A 16,806-nucleotide genomic window follows, 5' to 3' on the forward strand; every position below is an offset into this window, starting at 1 on the left:
CTTTGCATGTTGGCTCATCAAAGCTGCGTCGCCCTCTGGCCGTGATGAGTTCTCTATTGTGGGACCCTTCATTAGTTGTTATACCAATTACAAAATTAGAAGGGAACCTTATCGTATATGTTCCTCTAAATATTAATTCAAATTAACAATAAAATCTTTAGGAAAAGGAGAAGAGATTAAGTTCTATAGTGGAGAATCGGATATAAATAATATTGCAATACCAATTATACAATGGTTTACTGCGTAAAAACGTCCCGTTCCCTCTCAGCTACAACTAGGATACAGGTGGAAGAATTATGAACTATAACTTCAGCAATGATGAGATGTTCTGCTTGACCCTAGTCACCCTACTTCAAACAAGTACCTTTCAATTCAGCAAGCTCAACAACTGCACCCAACATCAACAGGTGCAAGTATATTGCAGAATCTAGGCAAGAAGAAAGAACATGAGAATCTACAGTTGTACTTTTTTTCTTTTCCTGGTAAGGGGAAGAATATTTGCAAGCATATCAACTTTTATCATCATGAGAACCTACAGATACTTATTCTTTAAACTCTTATAGTTATACACATTTAAACAGATTAATGTATCTACACAAGTATATATATCAACTTTTATCACATTATTCTGAACTATTTCCGCACGAACCTCCCCTTCACCCAAAAATATCATGAAACATTCAAACTTGATGCATCTCTCGACACTTTCTTCCAAGCATACTGAGGATATGGTAAGCATCAGAAAAGCCTTTGCTCAATCCACTGGTCCTCATTTTTAACCCAGTTCATGATAATGGGGATATGCTGAACCTGTAAGCGATCCTCCTCATGCAGCTTCTCCACTAACTCATTTGGCATGTCATCAAGTTCCAATTTTTGGAGATGTATGAGACTTTCGATACCTGTGGGCACCATCTTCAACTCTCGGCATCTCACCAAAAATAGCTCATGCAAGTTTACCAGTGCTCCTTGCTCTATTTCTACGCTCGTGAGATGGCCCATGTCCTGTAACCGGAGTAATCTGAGCTCAGGGAACCATCCTGCATCGAAATCCAATCTCTCCCCATCATATGCCTCTAAAAGAACAAGATATGCTAGCTTGGGCAACGAGGAGAGCAAACGAAGGGACGGCTTTTTAATCCCAGATGATTGCAGGGTTAGATGCGTGAGGTTAGCGAGGGAGTTAAACCAAGGAGGCAAGACGCCCCCCTCCAGCTTACCGTACAAACTGAGCTTTTGAAGCTGGGGCGGTGGTGGTGAGAGAGATCCCAGCTGCAATGTCTCATGCCAGTGTTTTCTTTTAACAACCAAGTGACGAAGGTGTTTCATCTTCAGTATGGACTTAACCAGCTTAACACAATGCTTGTTCCTCACATCTACAATCTCTAATCTTCTCATATGTGTCAAACTACTCAGGCTTTCTATCATATCCCCGTCTGCCACAACAGCTTTCAGTGTCTGTAGGCGCTTCAATTTCTGTATTCCGTGAGGAACATGCACCCCACTCGTGCTATCTGTGTATCTTGTAGTTTTACCTTCAAATTTTTTCGCCATAAGGTGCTGCAAGTTTTTCAGACTTGCTATTCCCCATGGCAAATTCTTTACAGGAGTGCGCCATGCGTCCAAGTATTCTAAGCTGCGCAACTTACTTATTGCCTCTGGAAGCTCTTGAACTTTAGTCTCCCGAATGCACAAGTATCGCAGGTTTAAGAGATCGAACACGTCGCCTGGTAGGCTTTCAATAGGAGCTCGGAATAGATTCAAAACTGTCAATAGCCTGAAGTTGGAGAGCAGCGAAGGGGCCAAAACTGATGAGAAGACATGGAAAGAGCGAAGTTTGGGCATCTTTTCGTCCAGTTGGTGATCACCCCTGGTTCCAATTATTGAAAGACTTTGAACTCTATATTGCAGCACCCCCCCTGCATCAGTGTCATACACCTGGTGGAAATGCTCTTCGCTTGATCTAAACACGATCAGGTCCCACACAAGATTATGCATTCGGAGAAGGCTCACCCTTCCAAATTCATTCTTGTGTGTCACCTGGAGCATAGATCCGCTTACAAGTTGGTTGAGGCACTGCTCCGCCGCCTCCTCTGCTGCGCTCCCTGCACCTTCCTGTACAAATCCTTCCGCCACCCATAATCTGATCAAAGATTTTCTTTTGATGACATGGCCTTTCGGAAATATGCTGCAATATAGCAAGCAGCTCCTGAGTTGATGCGGTAGGTCATCGATGCTGCGGTTCAAGTTTGTGGAGATCTTGTGGAGATCCGGGTTCGCTCTTATCCCCCATACTGGACCATCAAGAATGCTCTTCCATGCCATCTTTGTTTCTTCGGTCCGCAAGTTGTGCCTGCCTATAGACACTAAAGCCAATGGCAAGCCGTCACACTTCTCCACGATTCTTCTAGCCAAATACTCTAGTTCTGGAGGACAGCCTCCACCATTTTCTCTCTCGAATGCTTTCTTGCAGAAGAGCGTCCATGCCTCGTATTCCTTCAATGGCTCAAGTTTCATAACCTGGCTATCAAAGGCCGCCAAAGCAACTTCCTGCTTCCGTGTGGTAATGACGACCCTGCTCCCACAACCATTATCGAACAACGCACTACTAACATCATCCCAAACTTCTTTATGCCACACGTCATCCAAGATAATGAGATACCTTGTAGGATGCAGAAGGGACTTTAGTGTCTCCACTAGCCTCCAGGAAGGCATGGAATCCAGGCTGTGTGGATTAAGGGCCATCCGTGTCTCCTGGGGCAGCTCCAATATGATTCTTTTGAGCAGGTCATCGGCGTCATAGACTTGAGATACCGAAACCCATGCAAGACAGCCAAAGTGGCCGACAACCATCTCGTCTCTGTACGCAGTGGTGACCAGGGTGGTCTTGCCAGCGCCTCCCATACCCCACACGGAGATCACCGTGCGATGGGACTCCTCATCCATTAGCCATCTCCTGAGCTGATCTCTGTGCTTATCAAACCCCACTATCTCATCTTCCTGGATGAAATGTGCCGAGTCTGCGAGATGCCGGCTTAAGACATGTTCGGTCGAGCTAGACGATCCGTCCCTCAGTCTAATGCCATATTTTTCTCTGTCTCCTAAAAGCTGATCGAGCTCTTTCTTCGAATTCTCTAGTTCTTTCAAGAGACGGAGCAAGTCGTTGATGTTCTGTGAACCGATGAAGGCACCGAAGATGCTCCGGCGTTTTCCAGCAGTTAGATAAGTGAACTCATCGGCATGGGTGTTGATGTCGTAGGCTATCTCCCTGACTTGTTTCACCCAAACGCCTACCAGTTCGTTGCTGCCTCTGTATGTGTCGGCATATCTTAGAAAGGCCTGCATCAACTCCAGATCCCTCATGATGCCACGAATTTTTGGCTCAAGGCCTCGCAACGACTCGGTCAGGGAAACCACCCGTGTTATTGCCGCCGATGTGAAGCTGGCAGCTAGCTTTCTGATCAAATAAACCGCCACAATCTCCGCCATGCTGCCTCTCTCTCTCCCTCCCTCTCTACTCGACACTCTTCTTTGCAGCTTTTTATTGTATAGGCCGATGTAAAGGTGCTCAAGAAAAGGTGGCTCCTAGCTGTTATTTGGGTAAAAAGGTTGCTCCCGTTTGAACTTCGAAGAAGAAGCGAATAAAATTGCACCGCCGGCTGCAGAACGCACCTCCTCGTCAAATTATTGGCCCAGCATCCTTGCCCTGTCCGCTCCGGCAAGGTTACAATACGGTAGGTGGAAAACGATAGGGGAAATGGACACATCCTCGCATGACCAGTGGTTCTCCAAGGCCCCATTCCCATCTTATCAACTAGCCATTTTTTCTCATTATTTCTCTGCCATAATTTGCTTGACTGACTTGATAAAATTTTACTGGTGTCGGCATAAGGATCCAAGTTCAAATTTGTCCTCCTATTTAGCTAGAATCCCACCCATCCCCGTTCTCAAAAACCATCTCATTGTCTTAAACATGGTATCAGAGCTCCTTACAAATCATGGTACCCGTCATCTAAAACATATACAGGAAGCAATTTACATATCCATATTCCATACATAAATTTGCTGGTTCTTATAAATTGTCGCTTTACTATTATGAGTAGATAAATTCTAGACATCTCTATGACCAGCCTGGATTTTAAAATTTGACTTGATATTATTCACCGTTTGATGGGTGTCAAACATAACGCCACTTTAAAATTTATCATCTCAATAAGTTGGGTGAGAGCCAAAAATTCATTTCTATTGTCTTAAAAATATAATACTGCTAGTTAAACATAAACTTATTCTTCGAATTAATAAGTATTTTTCATTTTAACTTAAAAAATTGTATTCTATTTCTTTCTTATGAAAAAAGGCAGACGATTTTTGGAGCAGGTCCAGGTGTAGCGATGAATGAATTGGATGCTGGGCGTGCATTTCGGACATAAATGGTAGAAGTTGACATCTAACGTCTTGGCAGAAGACTTTGAAGTCGTTCAAAGTTGCCTAGCTAGCTCAAAAGGTTTCACGTTGACTGGTCAAAAAATCCTAACATGCTGCCTCACTTTGAACAAGTCTTGTGAGATAGGTACTCAAATGGCTTATGCAACAAAAATTTTGGAGACTTCTCATGTTATTTCAGAAGAATTTTTTTTTTTAACTACTTGTAATATTAATATCCATCTTTTAAGGCAAAATTGTTAGAAAATAAAAATATCTTTTCAATCTTTTAGAGTGAAATATATTTAAAGAAAAAATAGCAATGCTGTATACCATATGGCATCATATATCGTTAATCATATATAGGATCTATTTTGTGATCAGCTGTTACATATATTTCTGCGGATTTGTTAGACGTTTTATTTTTAAATAATTATAAATATATTTATTTGAGAATGGTTTAATAAATATGGTTTACTGAAAAAAAAATCCCGTGAATAGTTTTAAAAAAGCATACTAGCCTGTTAATCATTGCATTCACTGTTATGACTTACTTCTCGTAAAATCCAAACCAGCTTATCAAGCGTGATTACTTTAACAAAAAAATAAAACAAAAAAAACTGTCATGACGGATGGTACAGATTTTTCCTCAGGCCTGACAGCTGACAATCGTAATGAGTATTACAATACCGTGACCATGAGGGCATTAAAGATTAAACCGGACTGTACCAGGACCAAAGGCCCAATGTTCTTGCAAGATGGCCCTGGAGTGAAACTAAAATGGCCAACCCGACCAAAGAGGATCACAAAGCCCCCGTTTGGTATGACTCTTTCTTTTTTAGTATTTTTTAAAACAAAAACACAGAAATTAAAGCTAGAAATATATTTGTTCTATTCATTTATAAAAACTTATTTTATTTCTAAAAAAAATAAAAGTGAGAAATTTTAGCCACATTAGCAACATTATCATTTTTTTTAAAAAAAAAAATTAGAAACATGAGTTCTATTGCTATTCTTTTAGGCTTCTAGCAACAGAAAACATATTTAGTTCATTTTTTTTTCTACGATGAGGTTTGCCGCCCAATCGTGATGAGGCTATCCTGGATGACGACGACTTTTTGTTAAGGACCGATCTCGATGACCAGCTATTTCATGAGTCGCTGGTGCTCTTAGTGAGGAGGTCAAGAATTTGAGGGAGTTGGAGAAACGGTAGAGAAAAGTGATAAGCCCGGATAATTCGGTTTTTTTTATTTCTATTGTCAAGAAAAAAAATAGTGACTACCAAACATATTTCTATTATCAGAAATCTGAAAAAGAAATGAAACATTTTTTCTTTCTTTTTTATTAAGTGATAGTGATGCCAAACTTTCATGTTAAATTTTAAGCATTTGATATTATTATTCCTACTATCACTATTAGTACTATATTATTATTTTATATTTTAGTATAAGGACAGGATCCCCAAAACAATTCTCCTAGGACCAATATCTATTATACACTTTATCAATATGACATTAATATGCTGTTAATAACATCAAATGCTTTAATTCATATATCCATCTTTGTCTAAGTACATGAAGATATAAATTGGACAGTTACACTATCTATATTTGTTCAAATTTGATAACATGATGGGGCAAATCGTAAAATGCGTGTGAAGGTCCATGAAGACAACAAGTAAAACCTAATTCTAGTGTTGAAATAAAAATTCTTATATATCTTTGAAACAAGGAAGAACATTTTTCATGATTCCTCATATCCATTTTGCTTCTTCCAATTAGCATCCAAATTTGTATTGGTTGAGAGTAGATACTAAGAAAATTGCCAATCAAAATTTAATTTATTCAATAAATAGATCAGAAGCATCTATAATGATAAATCTAGACCTATTAATTGCTAAAATATTTTTTTCTTGATCCGAGATGGCATGACCAACTTGCTAAAAGGATTCAATTTGTTAAAGTAATTGATCCATATTAATTAGCTAATTAACTCTCTTAATTTTACATCTAACTAATAAATTTTTCTATACAATCTTTAAAAATTTAAAATTAACATATAATATTACTCATAAAGAGTTAAATGGGTTAATAATGGGTTACTTTCATTTTTCCTTCATAATTTGTCATACCAACTTGAATAAGAAATGGGTCGAGCATCTTAAGCCTCTATGTTTGAATTCGATCTATTTAATAAACAAATCAGCCAGATTAACTTATTTCCGATTTATTTTGTTTATGTCCTATGGAAACCTACTAAGATTACTTAAGATTTGTTTTCATGTTGATGGGTTGGGTTATGGATTACCATCTCCATTGCTTAAGCTATGGGATAACAGGAAGTGACCGGAGTTCAGCAAATAGAAAAATATATGTACAAGAATTTGGAGGATAAATGTCAAAATAGGTAGCTTCTTGAAGATTCATAGAAAACAACTGAGAAACTGCATTGAAACCGCAAATCAACAAGTGTACTAGACTAGGGCGGAACGTTGTTTATTCCACACATTTTTCTAAAACCATCTCACTGCATTATTTATTATTCTCTGTTTGCTTTTCTAAGAAAATCTCACTCCATGAATGCCCTCGCTCGAGGGAGACATGCGAGATATGAAAGTACGAAGTCGAAAACAATAATTAGGGAGAAAGTTTACATAGTAAGAATAGGGAATACAATATTGAAATTGGTAGACTTGTGGAAAAATTCCTAGGGAGCAATATAGTAAATATTGAAAATGAAAGACATGGAAACTACTTTCTCAAAAGAAAAAGAAACAACCAAAAATGAAAAGATTTGGTTGGCATGCCATGCAAAATGAAGGACACAAAGATGAATCCTACCAAAATCATTCTAATATTTATGTTACTTAATATGACAAAGGATTAAATTCTAGAGTATTCTTGTATGAATGTTCTCCTAAACTTTGAATTTTACATGAATACCCTTCTAAAATTGATATTTGCATGTATACCCTTGTAAAGTACTTGTTTTACTATTCCACCCTTTTTTTATCCTTATTTTTTCATATGTACCCACGCTATCTAACGTCGTTAAAAAATTAACGGCTTCAAATTAAAATGACTAAAATATCCTTAATGGATAGATGTGCAAAAATAAACATTTATAAGGCGATCGCGATGGGGGACAAAAAAGTAATTTCAAATTTCTATTTTATTTTTAATTAAAATAAATATGATTTTTGTTAATGGTATTAGAAAAACCGTTATATCAGGGACATTTGTGCAAAAACAGTGTTTTATGAGGGTATAGAAATTAATATAAATTTTAAAAGGGTATTCACGCAAATTTAAATTTTTAAAAGATAATTTATGCAAAAAATCCTAAATTTTATATTAATTTTTAGATATAGCATTGGAAATAAGCCCTGTATATGTATATATGACATATGTATAGATACATATATATGTATGCATATATGCACATCTACATATATCTACATGTACATATACAATTCTACATACACACATTATATACATAGGGATCCAAACCTAACCCAATAATATTTCTGGTCGACACAAACCCAGTCCAATAATTTATTGGGTTTAATTTTTATACCCAAACTATATATATTTCTGATCCTTTTTTTTGATCGTGTAAGCGGGTTTTTGACCGCAGTTTAGATCCTGTATACGAATTTTAAGATTCAGATCTAAACAGCATCTTGACTACTAGTGCCTATGCATTGCTGTGAAGCGCCACTCGCCCATTTCTATTACGGCATTAGAAAACAAAAGGACACCCTGTCTCTCGTCTCTTCCTTCCAATGCCACCATCCTTCGCTTTGCTCGAAAACAAAGGACGTGACACCCTGGCCTCATCATGTGAATCACGTCTCTTCTTTGAGTGGGAACCGATCCCCGGTTGCCACAACAGCAGATTAGAGAGTCAAATTTATCGTAGGGCGTTAAATTAAGTTTGCAGGCGAATAGTTCACAAATGTTGCAATGTTTGATCTTTAAAGACTCACTTATGCTCTTATTACTCTTATCCCAAGGGGAAAAAAAAGTTGTGCGGTCCCATTCTGACTTTAGAAGCATCAGTCTAATTTACTGCTGTGTCATGATCTTTTCAAAGATTCTAAGATATCAGTTTCATTAAAAAGGTAGGTCAATTCTTGACAACATCTGTAACTATTGATCATTCAAAAGAAAAGGATCCTGGTGGCATCATCCGCAAGCTAGACTCCTCCAAGACGTTTGATACGGTGAAGCCAGGATGTCTACTCAGCTTTCTTTCAAAGAGGGGTTTTCCTTTGAAATGGATCCAATGGATTAGCAATATGAACGGAGATATTGGTGCTTGGATTCCATGAAAATGTAAATGAAGGCAAGGAGAACCTCTCTTAGCATTCTTGTTTATCCTCGCTGTCAATCCCCTATGCAAGATGCTCAATAAGGCGGCCATGTCTCATGCCTTTGATGAACTTGGCTTTCCTTGTATATGTGGTGGCAAAAAAAAATCCTACATGATGTAGATTACACTAGAGATGTGCACAGGTTGGGTCTGGTCAGTTTGGAGATATGCTCGAAATCGAATTAATTTAAATAGTTTTTCTGAAATCGAAATCAAAACCTAACCCTATCTATAAAACTTGCTTGAAACCAACCTGTTGGTCAGCTGTCCTTCCTGCTGCCCGTATATGGGCATACTAGAAAGCTCGTAACAAATCTCATGGCTAGAGATAGATGTGTGGGCATGTCATTGTCGTCAACTTAGGCAAAAAAACGATGATCGAAGGAAGATAATAATGGTAGCATAGGTTCAGGTGCCTTGACTTCCGCCTATTTGAAAGAAGATGGTTAGCATAAGATAGGATGTAGCTAGGGCTACAATTGAGGTAATTTATTATTACTGCTATTCTCAACGATAGAGTCCTATCGATAATCTCCAAGCAAGATAAAAGAAAGATAAAGATAATTAAAGATAAATTGGATTCATTGATGTGCTGAAACATCTCATTTCTAGCATTACAATATAATATCTATAAATGACTCTCATCAACTGTTGGGATAGGTGTCACCATTTAACCTTCCCACTTGTCCTTATTGATTTGCCCCATATGAACCACTATTGTCATGTATGATAGTTATCTTCCTTCTCTGCTCCTATATTCTGAGTAGTTATATCGCTCCTATATTCTGCATAGTGGCAAGATATATATAACTACTTATCCGTCTGTGCTATTTGGTCCACTATACATGGCAATCATCTCACTTCATGTCCTAGGCCGACAGCTCTCACTCCCTTGGATCCACACCATGTTTATTCAACATGCACCCTTGATGTTTCGGCTTTCACCTCGCTTGGTGTATCAGCCTTTAAATCACAATTATCAGTCTGAATATGGTGCAAACAATGCTCCTCACTTCCTATCAGTCAACGATCATGAGGATGATGGGATGTATCTAATATCACATCTATCAGCCTAATTTTGGACTTGGATAGCATTCAACTTGGCCGATTTGAAGATTATGGAGGATCTAGTAGTAGTGAGACATAAACTCGAGCAGCAGTAAAAACCAAGGAGGATTTGGTGGAGGTAAAATCCATCATCGTGTTTGCCCCATGGCATATGGACTTAGGGTAAATATTAGCCAGAGAAAACCTTGTGGCATCAATTTAGAGGATTGCCTCCCAGCCCTCAAATCGGGATAGCTAGTACTATAAGGTTGTAATAGTACCTTCCATCCATTAAGTGACTAATTTTGCTGTCAAAGAATTGTGTCAGCGTAGTCTTACGAACCTTAGCAACCTTGAGATGGCAAATATCAAGGTCAAACATCAATCCGTTGTTAATCGAAGTATCAACTCTTGGTTCGGTTTGATATAATCATGCACTTGCTAGCAAGATTACCATCTTGCCCCAGTTTGTGAATATCGAGGACTCCATAAAATAGTTTTCGACCTCTTTTTTTTGATAGGCCCAAATCCCAAAGTCAAGTTCCTTGAAGATATTGACATTTGCATGCAAATATTGATGGGTCGATTCATCTACCAGAAAGACATGATCAACTAATTTTGCCATAGTATACATTGGAACTTGTTGTAGCTTATAATATTAACTCGCAACAATAGAGACAAGTCTTTTGACCTCTTCCTGCATCGAAATTGAAGATGCCATGTATCACTCCATAAGTGGCCTTAGCAAGGTGGCCACTTTACTTGTGACTGCTTCGTTGATCTTCTTTCGCAGCGGCATGACAGTAGCTACGCAAGGACGTGCCATTGAACATGCCAAAAGAGAGATTGATGGCAGGCTTTCCTTCTCGCCACTTGGATACAGGCATGCCAAAAAGCTCATGACAAATCTTGTGGTTAGGGGTAGATGCACACATGTGCCACCGACAGTGGTTTAATCAGAAAGGAAAGCATTTGCAGCAAGATGATAATAGTAGTGTAGGTCTAAGTGCTTTGATCTTTAAGGACTTTCACTATTAGCACACCACCTATTTGAAAGAAGATAGATGATGTAGGATAGGAGGTAGCTAGGGCTACGATTGAAAGATAAGGATCCTAAGGATAGAGTCCTACTGGTAATCTAGGAGCAACGTAAAAGAAAGATAAGGATCATTAAAGATAGGTTGGATTCATTGATGTATCGAAAGTTCTCTTTTTTTAGCATTAACATCAGATAACTAAAATTTTTTTGATAGAGCAAAGATATTTAATATATAGATCCTCCTTTGGACTTAAAAGTCTTCAATGAGTCAAGATGCATGCAACATGAAAGATATTTTTGGATATCAATATATTAATTGATATTTTCTTACCAATATTTTATAATTTTAAATAATTATTAGTTACTAAATATTTAAACCAATCTTTTAATCTGGTAGGTAATTTGCAAACTAATCATATAGTTCTTTAAGCATAACCACCACATGCATATGCATTATGTGTTGAACTCGTCTCTTCATTCATAAGGTTTGACTATTATATACTTTTGATAGAATTTTTTCAGTAGAATACTTTAGGCTCCATTCGCTGGAGGTAAAATATCATGAAAAAATTGGTCTCCTTTTTTGTTGACCAACTTCAGTCAAAAAATATAAGGTTGCTAAGTTAATTTCCTATAAACAATATTTATCCAGAAAAAATATATATTCTCTGGTAAATTTCAATGCCTCCTAAAGACTGAGCCCTTAATCCCAAATTTTCTTTGTTTTTCTGTTTTTTTTTGCTGAATTTTGACGTGACTTGCTTTCTTTTAACCTTAGATGCATTGATCGAGATATGACTGTACCTTCAACCTTTCGGAAAATACAAATATATAGAAGTCTAACTAGTCAGTGACTAGAAAAATGATAGAACATTTTTGCTTAGCTCCACTGCAAACAGAATCCTTTCAATTCAGAGAGGAACAAATGTTGAACAAAATCTAGGCCACAAAAGAAAGAATGCAATATATGGAGGAAATACTTCCAGCATTCTCTCGTATCAATAAAATTTAATCTCCCGTTAATATCAGCTATGCACGCCACAAAGCTAAATACCCTATTAATGCCGAAGGCACATAACAAAAAAAAAAAAAAAAAAAAACAAATTGTTTTTGAATTAACTAATACTTTTTGCAACAACCTTGATTAGTTGTAGTAACATTTAATTACAATGAAAAAGGGCAAAAATGTATACATCTTGTAATATTATTATAGACACATTACTGAACTCTTTTCTTTCTTGTTGAGGAAGAAGGCCAGAAAATTCAAAGCAAAAAAAAAAGAAGGCCAGAGAACCACACCATACTTTTGGGCATTAACCTACAAAAAATACAATAAGATCTTGAAATAAAATTACAAAGTCTACATTATACTGCACAAATATAATGGTCATAATGCACATAAAATGGTAGCTCTATTAAGTTTGTAATTTGTGGAGTTAGATTGTTAGTACATATTAGTATAATAAGGTCAATCCCTTCCACAATTTTTTGAAAACAACACATGCCGGAGGCTTCTCAAGGAAAACAGGAAAGGTGAAGGGTTAAGTTGTATAATACACTTTGATCAGGAAAAAAAACTTATATGGTACACAGGATAAATAACATTACAATATCAATTCTACAATCCTTCACTGCATATACATGGCACGTTTCCTTTTATCTATTGCTAATTTACAGACAGGATTGTTAACTAAAATTTCATAATGGTGAGAGAGAAGTTCCACTTGCCTGTGCTTTAACAAATAGTCTTCAATCCAGAAAGCTTAATAAAAGGAACAACCATCTAGCAAAACCTGGGCAAACAGAAAGAGCAAATGAAAATCTACAATGAATCTCTACTGTAGCCTTAATTTCTCAGTAAAAGAAATCTACTTTTGCTTTAGACTCCTACAGTTATAAATCTAGACATGCTACTATTCACTTTAGATGTACAAGAAGAGGATATATGGTATGTATCCTTATCTCCTCCTGTCTCAGATTGCCCCTTACCTCTTCTTGAAGGGAATATCCAGACTCTATCCATGTCTAAGCCATTGAGTACAGGGTGGACACTACGAAAGCCTTTCCTCAGTCCAGCTGTCCCCCATCTTGACCCAATTCATGATAACGGGAATATGTTGAATCCTTAAGCGATCCTCCTTGCTCTCTCCCCCATCACGCAGCTTCTCCACTAACTCTTGGGGCATATCATCAAGTTCCAATTTTTGGAGTCGAGTGAGGTTTTCAATGCCCAGAGGCACCATCTTCAATTCTCTGCATCTTATTAAGAATAGCTCTTGCAAGTTTATTAGTGCCTCCTGTTCTATATCTATGCTACTGAGATGGGCCATGTCTTGCAACCGGAGAACTTTGAGCTGAGGGAACCATCCTGCTTTGAAGTGCAAAGGCTGATCATCATATGCTTCGAAAAGAATCAGATACACAAGCTTAGGCAGTGAGGATAGCAAAAGAAGTGAATCTTCCCCAATTCCAGATGACTGCAGTGTTAGATGCGTGAGGTTCGCAAGGGAGATTAACCAGTTGGGCAGCACCTTCTGATCCAGCTTTCCATATAAGCTGAGCTTTTGAAGAAAGGGAGGTGGTGGAGAGAGAGCTTCCAACTGCAAAGTCTCTTGCCTGTATTTTCTTGCGATAACCAAGTGGCGAAGGTGTTGCATCTTCACAATGGACTTGGACAGCTTAGCGCAGTGCATGTGTCTCACTTCTACTATCTCTAATCTTCTCAAAAGTGTCAGATTCCCCAGGTGTTTGATCATGTCCTCATCTGCCACCACAGCTTTTAGTGTCTGTAGGTTCTTCAAATTATCTATTCGATCAGTAGCATGCACCCCCGTAACGCTATTTGTGTATCTTGAAGTTTTGCATTGAATTTTCTTCACCATCAAGTGCCGCAAATTTTCTAGCTTTGTTGTTCCACTAGGTAGGTTCTCAACACAAGTGAGCCATGCATCCAAGGTTTCCAAGTTCCGCAGCCTACCTATTGCCCTTGGGAGCTCTCTCACCTTCGTCTCTCGTACGCTCAAATAGCGCAAGTTGAAGAGCTGGACCACTTCATCTGGTATTATATCAATAGGAGCACAGTTTAGATCCAAGACCCTCAGTAGCTTAAATTTGGGAAGTAATAGAGGGGACAAAACTGAGGATGATGAGAAGACATGAAAGGAGCAGAGTTGTTCCATGTTCATGCTCAACTGATGATCACCCCTGCCTCCAAGTATTGAAAGCCTTCAAACTCTATGCTGTGCATTTCCTCTCGAATTGTCGTCATAAATTTCACAGAAATTCTCCTCTCTTGATCTTGCCACAATCAAGTCCCTCATTAGATCATGAACTTGGCAGCGGCTCACCCTTCCAAATTCATTCCTTTCTACGACCTGCAGCATACATCGGCCGACAAGTTGGTTGAGGTAGTCCTCTGCCACCTCCTCCATTGAGCTCTCTCCCCTTTCTTCTTTGACAAAACCTTCTGCCACCCATAGCCTTATCAACCTTTTCCTTTCAATCAAATAATCTTCTGGGAATATGCTGCAGTACAAGAAGCAGCTCCTTAGATAATTCGGTAGATCGTTGATGCTAAGGCTCAAAATTACAGAAACCCTGTGGAGCTCCGGGTTATTGCTTGTCTCCCATAAGAGATTATCATGAACATTCTTCCATGCCAACTCTGTCTTTGCACTCTGTGCCAGGACGTTGCCTAGAGTCACTATAGCCAAGGGCAAGCCTTCACACTTTTCCACCAGTCTCCTAGCCCAATACCCCAGCTCTTGAGGACAAATTCTTATCTTCTCTCTCTGAAATGCTTTCTTACAGAAGAGAGTCCATGCCTCTTCCTCTTTCAGAGGCTTTAGTTCTACGACCCGACAATCATCCGCCTTTATGGCTACTTCCTGCTTCCGAGTGGTAATCACGACCCTACTCCCAGCAATATTATCAAACAAAGCATCACTAACATTGGTCCAAACATCCGTTTGCCAAACATCATCTAAGATAATAAGGTACCTCTTTTGCTGCAGATGTGCACGGATTGTCTCGACCAGAATCCTGTGATCCATGGAACTGATGTCATGCGGAGCGGCCTCCGTGTTTTCACGGTAGAATTCACTCATGATTCTTCTCAGTAAATCGTCGGTCGTGCAGCTTTGGGACACATAAACCCACAGCCGGCAGTCGAACCGGCCGATGATCCTCTGAGCTCTGTAAACACTGGCGACAAGAGTGGTCTTTCCGGCACCTCCCATGCCCCAGACGGAGACCGTCGTCCGCCGGGGCTCCTCATCCGTCAGCCACCTGATGAGTTGTTCTCTCTGCTCCTCGACCCCAACTATATCATCTTCTTTCAGGAAGTGCGCAGAAACCGCGAGATGCCAACCCATTTCCCGCTCATTATTCAAGCTATTCGACGCTCCTTCCGGGATCCTGAGGCCGTATCTATTGTTAGTCTCGGAGAGACGGCTGAGCCTGCTCTCCACCTTCTCCAGTCGAGCGGCGATGCGATGCAAAGCCCTGTCGTGGGAATAGTTGAAGACACGGAAGAGGTGGCCCTTGAGGAACTTGCTCCGGTTTTGTCTAGACATGAGATAGGTGTACTCGTCGACGATGTCTTCGATCTGAAATGCGAGGTCTCTGACACCGTTGAGCCAGGCTCGGACTACTTGACGGTTGCTGCCTCTGTAGCTGTCGGCATACCGGAGGTACTCCTGCATGACCTGGAGTTCTCCTTTGATTTCGCCTATCTTGGAGTGGACTTGCCGCTCGGCGGTAAGCAGGGAGCCGACCCGTCTGATTGCTACCGACGACAGGGCCTCGGCTATCTTTTCGATCAAACAGTTCACCACAATCTCTGCCATTCTGCTTCTCCCACCACTCTTGGGTCTTGGCTCCGATCACTCGCAGGAATTTTTGCTACAATATTGAAGAGCCGGGAAATGTCGACCCGGAGCCAGCCGGTGTCACTGAACTTGGGTAGGAGGGAGAGAGAAAGAGCCTGCGTTCTTCTCGTCCCCTTCCTCCGGCTTCGCCACCGGCGACCCTATGTCTCCACCGAGAGAGAGAGAGAGAGAGAGAGAGAGAGAGAGAGAGAGAGAGCCTTAGATGGGGATTAGGCTGGGGAAGGAAGAGGAGGGGGGCCGTGGGAAGAAGGATTCGATGGCGGGGTAATAAGAGAGATCAGGGGTCTGAAGTCGGGTGCAATGGAGGACCAGAGCTGGAGAGGTGGAGGCGGTGGCTCCGTGGCTTGGAAGCGAAGGTTGGGTGAGCTATTGGATGGTCATCCCGTTCAGAGACAGAGAAAGAGACGAGTTTAATTACCATTCCCTCCAGCTAGGAAGTATCGCGGCACCATCCTATTTGACGAAGCCATGAGTAGAAAATTCTTTGATGAGAATTGCTTCTGCTTCTAGTCTTCTTATTTCAGATCTTCAGATCAGAGGGGGCTAGTCTCCACTCGTTCTACCTAACCCGTGGTCACCCACGTCGGCGCCGGACAAGGAGCATCTGCTGTACTATCTAAACCATGGTTTGGTGGTTTTTTTCTTTGATTTTTGTGAAAAAATGGTGGCAGCATGGAATTATGGAACGCCTGCTGTGGACCATCATAACCACCCATTTATAGCACGACGATCATGATTGAATAGAGTCTGCGTAATATACTATCCGTGTGATATGTAAGAATTTGTGCATAAGAAATTTGCTTCTAGCTCTTAAAGTTTCTCAATCAGAGTAGGTGCAATTAGTGGTACGAATGGGTCGGATCGGATTAAGTTATCGGTTCTTTATTTGGATTCTAATTTTAGACTTAGATCCAACTTAATAGAAAATTGGATCGAATCAGATTGGGCCTACCGTTACAATTTTTGACGAAAAGAGTTTTTCGGATTGGGTCAAGTTCATGTATTATTCGGACACAACTCAAAAAATTCGGATCT

General features: G+C 39.7%; 1 pseudogene; it reads right to left on the bottom strand.

Annotated features, from left to right (window-relative positions):
• Nucleotides 1-497: 497 nt before the first annotated feature.
• LOC103695752 (uncharacterized) lies at nucleotides 498-16,481 on the bottom strand (annotated as a pseudogene).
• Nucleotides 16,482-16,806: the final 325 nt, after the last annotated feature.

This window comes from Phoenix dactylifera, chromosome 2 (assembly GCF_051530095.1).
Source record: "Phoenix dactylifera cultivar Ajwa chromosome 2, Ajwa_hap1_PhDact_Kaust_v1.1, whole genome shotgun sequence".
In the NCBI taxonomy this organism is placed as follows: domain Eukaryota; kingdom Viridiplantae; phylum Streptophyta; class Magnoliopsida; order Arecales; family Arecaceae; genus Phoenix; species Phoenix dactylifera.